Below are 10,368 nucleotides of genomic sequence, written 5' to 3'. Positions count from 1 at the left end.
AGTGCTTTACAAGAGCCCCTCAAGGAAGGGGTAGTAGCAACTCTCAGTATCCTTCCTTTACGATGAGCTTACTTTATTCAAAATTACATCATAATTTATTTGTAACTGTGAAACTAGACTTAGTTATTTAGTAGACCCCCCCCAGAAACCTATGACGTTAATAACACCAACAAAAATGTGTTCAGTTTCCAGTGACACACACACTACAGACTCAATTATGTGTCATCCATTTTAATGAAGGGAAGAAGTGATTTAACAGACACAGAGCAAACAGAATATGAAGTTTTGTCCTCCATTAATATTAGTAATGGATAAAGTGGGCTCCAACGCCTTCAAGGTAGCTTGAGACCCATCATCTCTGTGTCATGGGCAGGGGGATGCTCGGCCAGGATGTCTTTCTCTGTCACTGAGAAAAATTTCCATAATATATAATGATACTTACTGAAACAGATATGGGGCATTTGGGTAATTAGGAATCCGTTAGCATATTTTTCCGGAAGCCTTGACTACAAAACGAAGATAGTAGATTTGGGCACTTCCAGCTATGCAGAAGTTGTTTGGGTATTCATCTTTATGCCGAATGAAGTAAGCTTATTTCATCTCTGCAGCTTCCCATATACCATTTTCCCACCTCTGTTTTGTGTTTGGAAAGACTTTTAGAAATTAAAAGTCAAGTTAAAAAGTGAGTGACGGGCTTCCCTGGTGGCTCAGTGGTTGAGAGTCCGCCTGCCGATGCAGGGGACACGGGTTCGTGCCCCGGTCCGGGAAGATCCCACATGTCGCGGAGCGGCTAGGCCCGTGAACCATGGCCGCTGAGCCTGCGCGTCCGGAGCCTGTGCTCCGCAACGGGAGAGGCCACAGCAGTGAGAGGCCCGTGTACCGCAAAAAAAAGAAAAGAAAGTGAGTGACAACTTAAATGATATATGGACTATTTTGCTGACTTACAAGAGCATGCAGAATTAAATATGACCCAGTTGAAATGTTAATTTTATTTTAATGTGTATATTGGGGTGGAGTCTTAAAGGTGCCAGAAAACAAGCATTCACCCGTCCTGTTTGGAACTGCAGCACACAGGCACCTTCAGTTACCAGTTCTGTTCGTTCCACAGAATCGTCTTGGGAAAACATAACTGTTTTTTATGTACCTGGTATATATCTTAATTAGTTTGAAGAATTTCCCAAATACCTGTTAATATGTAGTTCTCCAATTCCAATCTTGCCACGTCCTGTACCAGTGACACAGCACATAGGAGTTTTATTTCTCTTTCTTTCTCTGGGTTGCTGAGAACCCAACGAAAGAACAATGGAATGGCATCAAAGAGATCAGGGTTCTTGACTCAGATTTGCCATAAAATAATAGTGTCCTCTTGGGAAAATTATAGTTATTCTAGGCCCCTTTCCTTTTCTTTACTTTGACAGAGCTGCACTACATGACCCCAAGTAACACTGCGCTCTTTGCAGTAGTAGCTTAGACGTTATTGGTTTTCTGAAACAAATGAAGACAGTGACACAGGAAACTGTGCAACATCTCTGTGACTATGTTTTCTTAGAGTTGCCTCCATTTTACAGATGATAAGATGGCTGAGCACAGAAGTAGGTGTTTTGACCAGAGGTTCCAGAGTAGATGGAACTGAACCACAAGTTTCCTTCATTCCTGAAGCTCACTTAGCCAAAACATAGGCTTCTGAATATTAAGCTGTAAAGCATATTATCAGTATGCTTTAAAAGAAGCGGTTCTTCTAGGATTTCTAATTACTAGCAGGCGGTTTTGAAATTCTTAGAAGACCATCTAATTTTGTGAGATTTACAGCTCTATTTTCCTGTCAAGCAAGTTGTATTAGTGCCAGACAATCACCTGAGCTTCTGGATGCTTCTCTGAACCTCTTGACTTTTTCTTCTTGCTATCTGAAATTCATGCCAGATAAGCCTTTTTGTAGAGAGCATGTACAGACTTGTCTATTTTCATATAAGAAAGCGATGCAGTGAGCCAGGTCGGGGGTTAAGCCCTCATTCTCAGAGTGGTGTTGAGCTCCTGGTGAAATATTATCATCATTTCCTCAGAATAGAAAAGCAGTTATCTCAAGTTTTTAATGCCATTAACTATTTATACATTTATGTATAATACATATATTTATTGTACCTACGAGGTGTGCTCTCTTTGGGAAGTACAAAGCTATTTGAGACGTAAGTTGTTCGTTTGTTTGTTTTCCCACAAATACTGTGACCCTTTGAGCAGGAAGGTCTATGTTTTACTAACATCTAGAACAAGCAGCTAACACGGTGTCCAAGATGTAGTCAATAAATATGAAATAGGTAAATGAACACATTTCTAAGGAAGGGCCAGGACATGAACAAATAGAAAATTTTCATTTTCAGTCACAAAGCCACAACAGACATAAAAATGATACAGACAACAAGTGCTACGGTCATTCAAAGAAGGCATAGAATTGATACAACAAGGATCTCCTCTATGGCACAGGGAACTGTACTCAATATTTTGTAATAACTTATAAGGGAAAAGAATCTGAAAACGGAATCACTGTGCTGTACACCTGAAACGGACACGACATCGTAAATCAACTATATTTCAATTAAAAACCAAACAAACAGACAACAGCAACAACAAAAAACCAGAGAGGTCATAGAAGTTCTTATGAGATTCCAGAAGAGAAGAGAAGCCAAATGAGGACGGGAGAGGAGGCTTTTGAATCGGTTCAGAGGAGAAGTCACAGAGGAACTAGTCTTTGATCTGAACTTGAGATTAAGCTTAAGATGCATTAATCTGAATTAATTAAGATTGCAACACAGGGATATTACAGATGAAGGTAATCACATAAACTTACTCTACTGAAACTTGCAGAGGTTATGAGTGTTGTTCAAGATCCCAAAGCAAGTGCATTGTGGAATCAGAATTTTAAGTGAGGCCTAATGAACTAAAAACAAAGAAACACAGAAACAAGCCCTTCCTGTGACACCACGTTGCCTTTGAAGTCGTTTTTTTTTTTGGCGGGTTGGCAGAAACTGGTTCCAGTGTTTCTTGCAGGAATGACTGGCCACAGGACTGGGCGTCGTAGCTTCCTGCCAGGCGGCCGAAGGTCGCAGGCAGGTGGGTCACTGGGACACACGCGGAGGGGCTCCTGCCCGGCTCCCTGGCCGCTCAGTGCCCCTGCCCCAGAGCGGGGGTGGGGGCCCCAAAGCAGCCTCGTCTGAGTCCCCTGCCACTAGAGAGAGTATTGGCCCAACACTTGTAGAAAACGGGGACCTTGCTGGCAGTTCAGTGGAGGGACACAAATAAATCTTTGCCGACTTTCTGCTGAAGCTCACGAGGGTTCACTCCTAAGCCTCTTACAAGGTCAGCTGCCGAGGCTGCGAGAGGTGAGTCGGGGCTCGCCCTCCACCACGGAGAGATCGCTGGTTAAAGCGCTCACGAGGGAGTGAACCGCGTGTCCGCACCGACACGCACGGGCAGACCTCGTCGATGCCTTCTGTTCGGGGTATGAAGCCCTCTCCTGCCTCTTCCAGGCTCTCTAGAAAGCATGTGCAGAGCCTCCCACCCCACCCTCGGACTCCGCGGGCCACAGCTGGAGGGACCAGCCAAGGAACCGTGGCAGGAAGAGGCCAGAGGTCAGCGGGCCTCGGCCGGAGCCCGTCAGTCGGTCCCCATTCACACACCACCAGACGATCCTCTTGACCTGGGCAGTAGCCGCCAACCGACCGCTGAGGTGAGCCCGGTGCGCGCTTGGCTACCTGGCATGGCTGGGAACCCCAGGATCTCCTGGCAGAGGCGGGCATTCTCCTGGGCCGGGTCCGCGGGCGTCTGCATGTGCAGGGCCTGAACCACCTTGGCCAGGACGATCTGGCACAGGTTGAAGAGGCCTGGGGGGCGGGAGGAAGGAGACGGGGGGCTGGCACCGTGTCCAGGCCGCGCTTTCCAGCCGGGCAGACCGGAAGCCCCCTTCCCTTCCCTCGGTCCGGCCGCATCTGGGTTGGCCTCCCGGGACTTGATGAGCTTGTCCAGCAGCTCCTGAGGGACGGTGCTGCCCGTGCCCCACCAAGACTGGCAGCAGCGCCAGGGCCTCCCAGGGCACGGCGCCCCCGGCCCCAGAGTCTTCCCTCTGGTTCTCATCACCGGCTGTCACCAGACTTGCATGCAACGTTCTTTTCTTTTCTCTTGTCGTCTTTACGTCCCTCAGCCACGCAACACGGTGAAGCCCTGACGCTCGCTGCCGCGTCGATACACCCTGAGAACACGATGCTCAGCGAGAGAAGTCATACACAGAAGGACACACAGGGCGTGACCCCACTGAGGGGAAACGTCCAGAGCAGGTAGATCCACAGAGTCAGCGAGTGGGTTCCTGGTTGTCAGGGGCTGGCGAGGGGACGGAGTGATAGCTAAGGGCGTGAGGGACATTTTCGGGGTGACGGAAATGGTCCAAAGCAGTAGTGACGTCTGTACAGCTCAGTAAACTGTCCCCACACGCCCCGGTGCAGCCTGTGAGAGCATCGCGCTCAGGATGAAGGGCTGACCACAGGAAGACTGAACGAGCAGTGGGTCCTGGGCCCAGACGCTCAGCTGGCGCCCCCCACGTGGGGAAGTCACTGGGACTTGCTGAGCCTCCACGGAGACTGGCAGCAGCCCCCGAGCTCACAGGGCACTGCGCCCCCGGCCCCAGAGCCTTCCCTCTGGTTCTCATCACCGGCTGTCAGCAGACTTGCAGGCAACGTTCCTTTCTTTTCTTTTGTCTTTTTCCAAGGCAACTCTTGAGTGCATGTATTTAACATGCAGGGAACCAGCCCTGACTCCTTGATCTGGGTCTTCCAGCCTCTAGAGCCTCGAGGACATCCATTTCCGTTATTTATGCGCCCAATGCCTGGGGTCTGATGATGGAAGCTGACACCGAGGGCGTCACCACGTGCGGGGTGATGTCAGTGGAAGAATCCCATGGCGAGGGCCTGCCTGAGGACCACGCACGCCCGGGCCCTCCCCGCCCCCTGCCTGCAGCCCTGCGCCTGGGAGCGGAGCTGGTGCATCGCGTGCCCGACGTCGTGGAAGTTGGTCTCCCGCTCATCATGCTGCAGCAGGGAGGGCAGGTTGGGCGTAGGCTTGGTGAAGTTGGCCACCATGGCCGCGATGGCGATCTGGCAGCTCCCATCGTGCTGTAGGCAGCCCGGCTGCAGGCCGAAGCAGGCCACGTGCCCGGACTTCCCCACCCTGCGGAGGGACGTGGATGGGGCCCCGCTTCGACAGAGGAGCCCCGGCCCACGGCCGACAGGTTCCCCCACGCACGCACCGAGGATAGAGGTCAGGTAGAACTTGCCGATGGATGACCTTGCCCGAGGCCGCGTCCCAGACCGTTTAGAGCCTCACGTCTTCGTGACACATGCTGGTGCCCTCCTCCAGGTCGAAAGTCAGCCCCAGCAGCTCCTGGGAGATGCCCAGCAGCCCGCGTGTGAGCGCCTGCATGGGGAAAGCCTCATTGAGCAGGTACTGGTTCACGTGGTAGCGCGTCTCCTCCCCCTGGTTCATGTAGCAGCGCAGGTCCCAGGCGTTGATGGGGCCGTCCAAGTGCAGGCCCCGCCTCTGGCACTCGGCCTTCTTTAGCTCCAGGATCACGGCCGCTCCTGCTCCCCGAGGGGCTTCAGCTTCTGGGCCAGCTCACCTGCGGGCGGAGGGGAGAGGCTCGGCTACGTCCCCGGGGCGGCCCCCCAGCCACCCCCGACCCCGCGCCCCTCGAGGCAGAATGAAGGGTCTGGGAAGGTGACCCCCAAGGGCTGACACAGTGGGGTCTCAGGCAGCACCACGTCCGGTCAAGGTCCGCCTGACCCCGTCCCCACTGGGACTCAGGGGGAGGCGGTGTTACCTAGGACAGTGGCCACCACCTGGCTGGTCTTGTCCATGTTCATCTCCAGCACGGAGTCGGCCTGCGTGCGGAACCCCAGCAGGCGGGACTTCAAGGCCTGCAGCCTCACCAGCTCCCTGAGGATCACGCAGTTCTCCTGGAACCCAGAGACGGAAGGCGCTGGGGACCGAGGGCCACGGCCTCCCCGCGGGCCCCGGGCCAGGTCTCTGCAGGCGGGCAGGGCTCCCAGGCCACTGGCGGGCACAGCCAATCCCCCTCCCTCCTCCTCCTGGCCCGGATTTCTAGACACTTTGGTGCTGTCCTAACACGTGGTCTTTATTAACACAGGTCCTTTTGGAACCAGAAACGGCATGAACGTGATGGGCTCTAAGGCCAAGGGCAGGAAGAAATGCGGCCAGTCTTTCCAGGAGCCACCAAAGGGCCTCCCCGGGCTCAACAAGACAAACACGGCTGCCGTGCAGACAGTGGCTCAACCCCACGGCGCCCGAACACCCAGCCCCTGGACGGTGAGACAGCTGTTGCTGCAGGTGGCCCGTGGCTCACTGATGAGGCCCGGCCCCAGGCGTACGCCACCTTCTCTGGGGCCACCTCTCCGGTCTGCAGTGGGGTTCTCCTGGGAGCCCCCAGTCACCACGGGACCAGCGTGGCCTGTCTGTAGCCCAAGAAGGTGGGGACACAAGACTGTCCCCCGTGCCCCCCGCATCACCCGCGAGGCCGAGCGAGCACCAGTGGTGTCTGCGGGGAAGATGAAGGGCTCACGCACAGCCCCCATCTACAGAAGCACAGACTGCAGCCACCTGCGCTATGGAACAAACACAAGTGTCCACGCAGGACCCGATGTCTGAGTGTCAAGGCCATGCCCGGGCCACGGTGAGAAGGTGCATCCCCCATGCAAGCCACAGAGAGGGGATGGGGGGGCCATCTGCGATTCTGAGCTCATCGGGCATCACCCCAGAGGGAGAGGGAGAGGGAGAGAGGTAGACAGAAGTACAGAGGGAGAGAAAGAGAGAGGGAGGGAGAGACGTCTCTCCCTTCCCTGGGGGTTCTCTAGTGCAGCCAAGGCTGAAAACCACTGCATTTTGGGAGATGGGTCCTCGTGGAAGAGTTAAATAGTAGCTCATGGCATTATCGACACATACTAAAAAAGCCCCAAATCTTGGGGAGTCAGGGAGGGGAGTGTCGGCTGCCTCGTAAACGAGGAGAGATTGGGCATCAGGGGAGGTGCCTGTGCAGCCTGCGCCCAGGGCCCCGCAGACTTCATCTCCCAGCGGTGGTCCTGGGCTGGAAGTCAGCGGGGAGGTCAGGCTGTCCAAGCATCGACGTTGACTTCAGGGCTGATCTAAAAGGCGCCTGGTGTTCATTGAAGCAGAGAAAAGAGAAAGCAGTAGGGAGAGGATGGGAGTGGGAGGGGGAGGGAGCCCCCCTCCTCAGCACTTCTACCGCTCTCCCTCTCTCTCTCCTCTGGAGAGGGAAGGAGGTGGAGGGAGAGGGAGAGAGAGATGGAGAGGGAGGGGGGAGAGGGAGAGAGAGATGGAGAGGGAGGGGGGAGACAGAGGGGGGAGAGGGAGAGAGATGGAGAGGGAGGGGGGAGAGGGGGAGAGAGATGGAGAGGGAGGGGGGAGAGAGGGGGGAGAGGGAGAGAGAGGGGGGAGAGGGAGAGAGGGGGGAGAGGGAGAGAAGGAGGACAGAGGGAGAGGGAGGGAGGAAGAGACCTCTTTCCCTCTCCCTCTCCCCCCTCTCTCTCCCTCTCCTCTCCATATCTCTCTCCCTCTCTTCCTCTCCCTCCCTCTCCCTCCATCTCTCCCTCTCTCTCTCTCCCGCTCCCTTGTCTCTGCCTTGCCATCTCTCCCTCTCTGGGAGGGAGTGAGGGAGATGAAGAGATGGAGGGAGCGGGAGAGTTGGAGGGAGAGGGAGAGGGAGGAGAAGGAGGGAGGGAGAGGGAGGGAGGGAGGGAGGGAGGGAGGGATAGAGGGAGGGAGGGCGGGAGGGATAGAGGGAGGGAGGGAAGGACGTCTTTCGCTCCCTCCCTCTATCCCTCTCTCCCTCTCCCCCCCTCTCTCCCTCTCCCCCCATCCTGCTCTCTCTCCCTGTCCCTCCACCTCCTTCCCTCTCCAGAGAGGGAAGGAGGTGGAGGGACAGGGAGAGGGAAAGAGGTAGAGGGAGGGCGTGCGGAACAGGGAAACAGGGACAGGGAGAGAGGAAGGGAGAGAAGGACAGGGAAGAGGGACGGGGGAGGCGGGAAGACGGAGGGGGGAGGGGGGAGAGAGACGGGGGAGAGGGAGGGGGTAGAGGGAGGGGGAGGGTAGAGGGAGAGGGATGTGGGAGAGCGAGGGGGAGACGGAGGTGGAGAGGGAGTTGGGAGAGGGACGGGGAGAGGGACGGGGAGGGGGGAAGGGGGGGAGGGAGAGAGGGAAAGAGAGAGACGCAGAGGAAAGAGGGAGAGGGAAGGGGGGGACAGAGGGAGAGAGGGAGGGGGAGAGGGACGAGAGGAAGCAGGGAGAAAAGAGAGAAAGAACACACCATGTACATTTCTGTCAAATGACACCGGGGATCCTTACACAACCAGGAGAAAATAACACAGCGAGGCTCTTTCTCAGCTGGAACTGGAACTGCAGATGGGGCCAAACACCACCAGGGTGGCCACACATGTCCAGCTGCCGCCGCAGCCCCCTGAGTCTGGTCACCAGGGCTCTGAGTGTTTGCTCCAGGGACCTGGGGTTCACCCTGTCACCCTGGAGGTCGGGCCTAGACAGCAGCGCCCCGGGCTGGACACATGGGGGGAAAAGCATCTCCACAGGACAGCTTGTGCGAGCCGATTCAGCTGCGAGATTCTAGAGGCCCGGGATCACCCTGTGGCCCATGAAACCCAGGAGCCAGGAGGGTCTTGCATCGGGATTCCTGTCCGTTGGACTGTAACGTTTGTGTAAGGAATCTTGGAAACAGTGGTAACAAGACTGAATTCGAACGAGCTTTAGGGTATTATGGACCACTCCGAAGTGTGTGGGTTGCTAAAAACCCTCCCGGCTTCGCTCTTGTTGAAAATGAAGATCCCCGAGGTGCAGCGGATGCTGTCTGAGAACTAGACGGGAGAACACTCTGTGGCTGCCGAGTAAGAGTGGACCTGTCCAATGGGGAAAGGAGAAGTCGACATCGTGGCCGCCTCCTTCTTGGGGTCGTCGCCCTCGAGATGATTATCGGAGGAGGAGTCCTCCCCCTCACCACAGATGTCCAAGACGGAGAAGCTTCTCCCGCAGCCGGAGCAGGTCCCTTTAGTAGATGTAGGAGAAGAGAGAGATCACTGTCCCAGGAGAGAAATCGCAAGCCGTCCCGATCTTTCTCTAGGTCTCCTAGCCGATCCAGGTCAAATGAAAGGAAATAGCAGACCACTTTGCAAGAGGAGTGGTGCACAGGAAATAACTTCATTTGACAGGAGTATGTACAGAAAATTCAAGTTTCGTTTGAGACTTCCGAAGCTTGATGCACTTTTTAAATGTTTTAGCTGTTCACATTTGTTTGTCTCTTGGGCGGTGACACATAAACATGTCATTCTCTATGGTTTGAAATGGGTCATATGAGGCATGTAATATGAAGAATTGTTTCTTTACAATGTTCTCTTAAGCAAAATTGAATTTGCTTTGAATTTTTGGTCTTGCCTAGACTGATAATAAAACTCTAACTCCTGCCCACCTAAAGTGTGATGTTTATTATTATGGAAGCAACACTGGCAAACATTGAAAAGACTTTCTGTAGCTGGGATATGGTATGCAGCTGTAGTTAAGCAAGCAGTCTTTAAAAGGTGCTGTGAACACAAGCCAGCAGGTAGAAGTGAAAGCCGCACCCTTACCCTAGATTAGAGGTTTAAGAATTCCACTAGTCTTCACACTGGACAAGAGGTTGTCCAGTGAGTTTAGAATCTAAGAAGTTTCAAGGAAGTTAGTTTCCCTTTGAGTTAGGTCATAAGTCCCCTCTGTGATTGCCGTACATGAATACATAGCTCTTTGTAATGTTTTTTGGAAGTTGAGATGATCAAGATACCAATGTCTTGCCAGATGAAGAGTATATTGTAGAGCTGAACTTTGAGTTACTGTGCAGTTTTCTTTTTCATGCTGTCATTTGTAATATGTTTTGTGAGACTCCTTGGGATTAAAGTTTTGGTTCCAAAAGGAACAAAGAAAACAAAAAAAGGATCCACCTGCCAATGCAGGGGACACGGGTCCGAGCCCTGGTCCGGGAAGATCCCCTGTGCCGCAGATCAACTAAGCCCGTGGGCCACAACTATTGAGCCTGCGCTCTAGATCCTGGGAGCCACAACTACTGAGCCCCCATGCCACAACTACAGAAGCCCGCACAGCTAGAGCCCGTGCTCCGAAACAAAAGAAGCCACTGTAATGAGAAGCACGTGCCCGCAACAAAGAGGAGCCCCTGCTCGCCGCAGCTAGAGAAAGCCCGTGTGCAGCAATGAAGACCCAACGCAGCAAAAAAAAAAGACGATACTGGCCAGGTGATCA

The 10,368-nt window shown here is 53.9% G+C and overlaps 2 pseudogenes; one reads left to right on the top strand and one right to left on the bottom strand.

Moving 5' to 3' along the window:
- Positions 1-4,925: 4,925 nt before the first annotated feature.
- On the bottom strand, positions 4,926-6,632 carry LOC125964807 (thimet oligopeptidase-like; annotated as a pseudogene).
- Positions 6,633-8,723: 2,091 nt separating this feature from the next.
- LOC125964852 (serine/arginine-rich splicing factor 3-like) lies at positions 8,724-9,541 on the top strand (annotated as a pseudogene).
- The last annotated feature ends 827 nt before the right edge of the window (positions 9,542-10,368 follow it).

Source organism: Orcinus orca, chromosome 6 (genome assembly GCF_937001465.1).
Source record: "Orcinus orca chromosome 6, mOrcOrc1.1, whole genome shotgun sequence".
Lineage (NCBI taxonomy): Eukaryota > Metazoa > Chordata > Mammalia > Artiodactyla > Delphinidae > Orcinus > Orcinus orca.
This window is presented reverse-complemented; position numbering and strand designations above follow the sequence as displayed.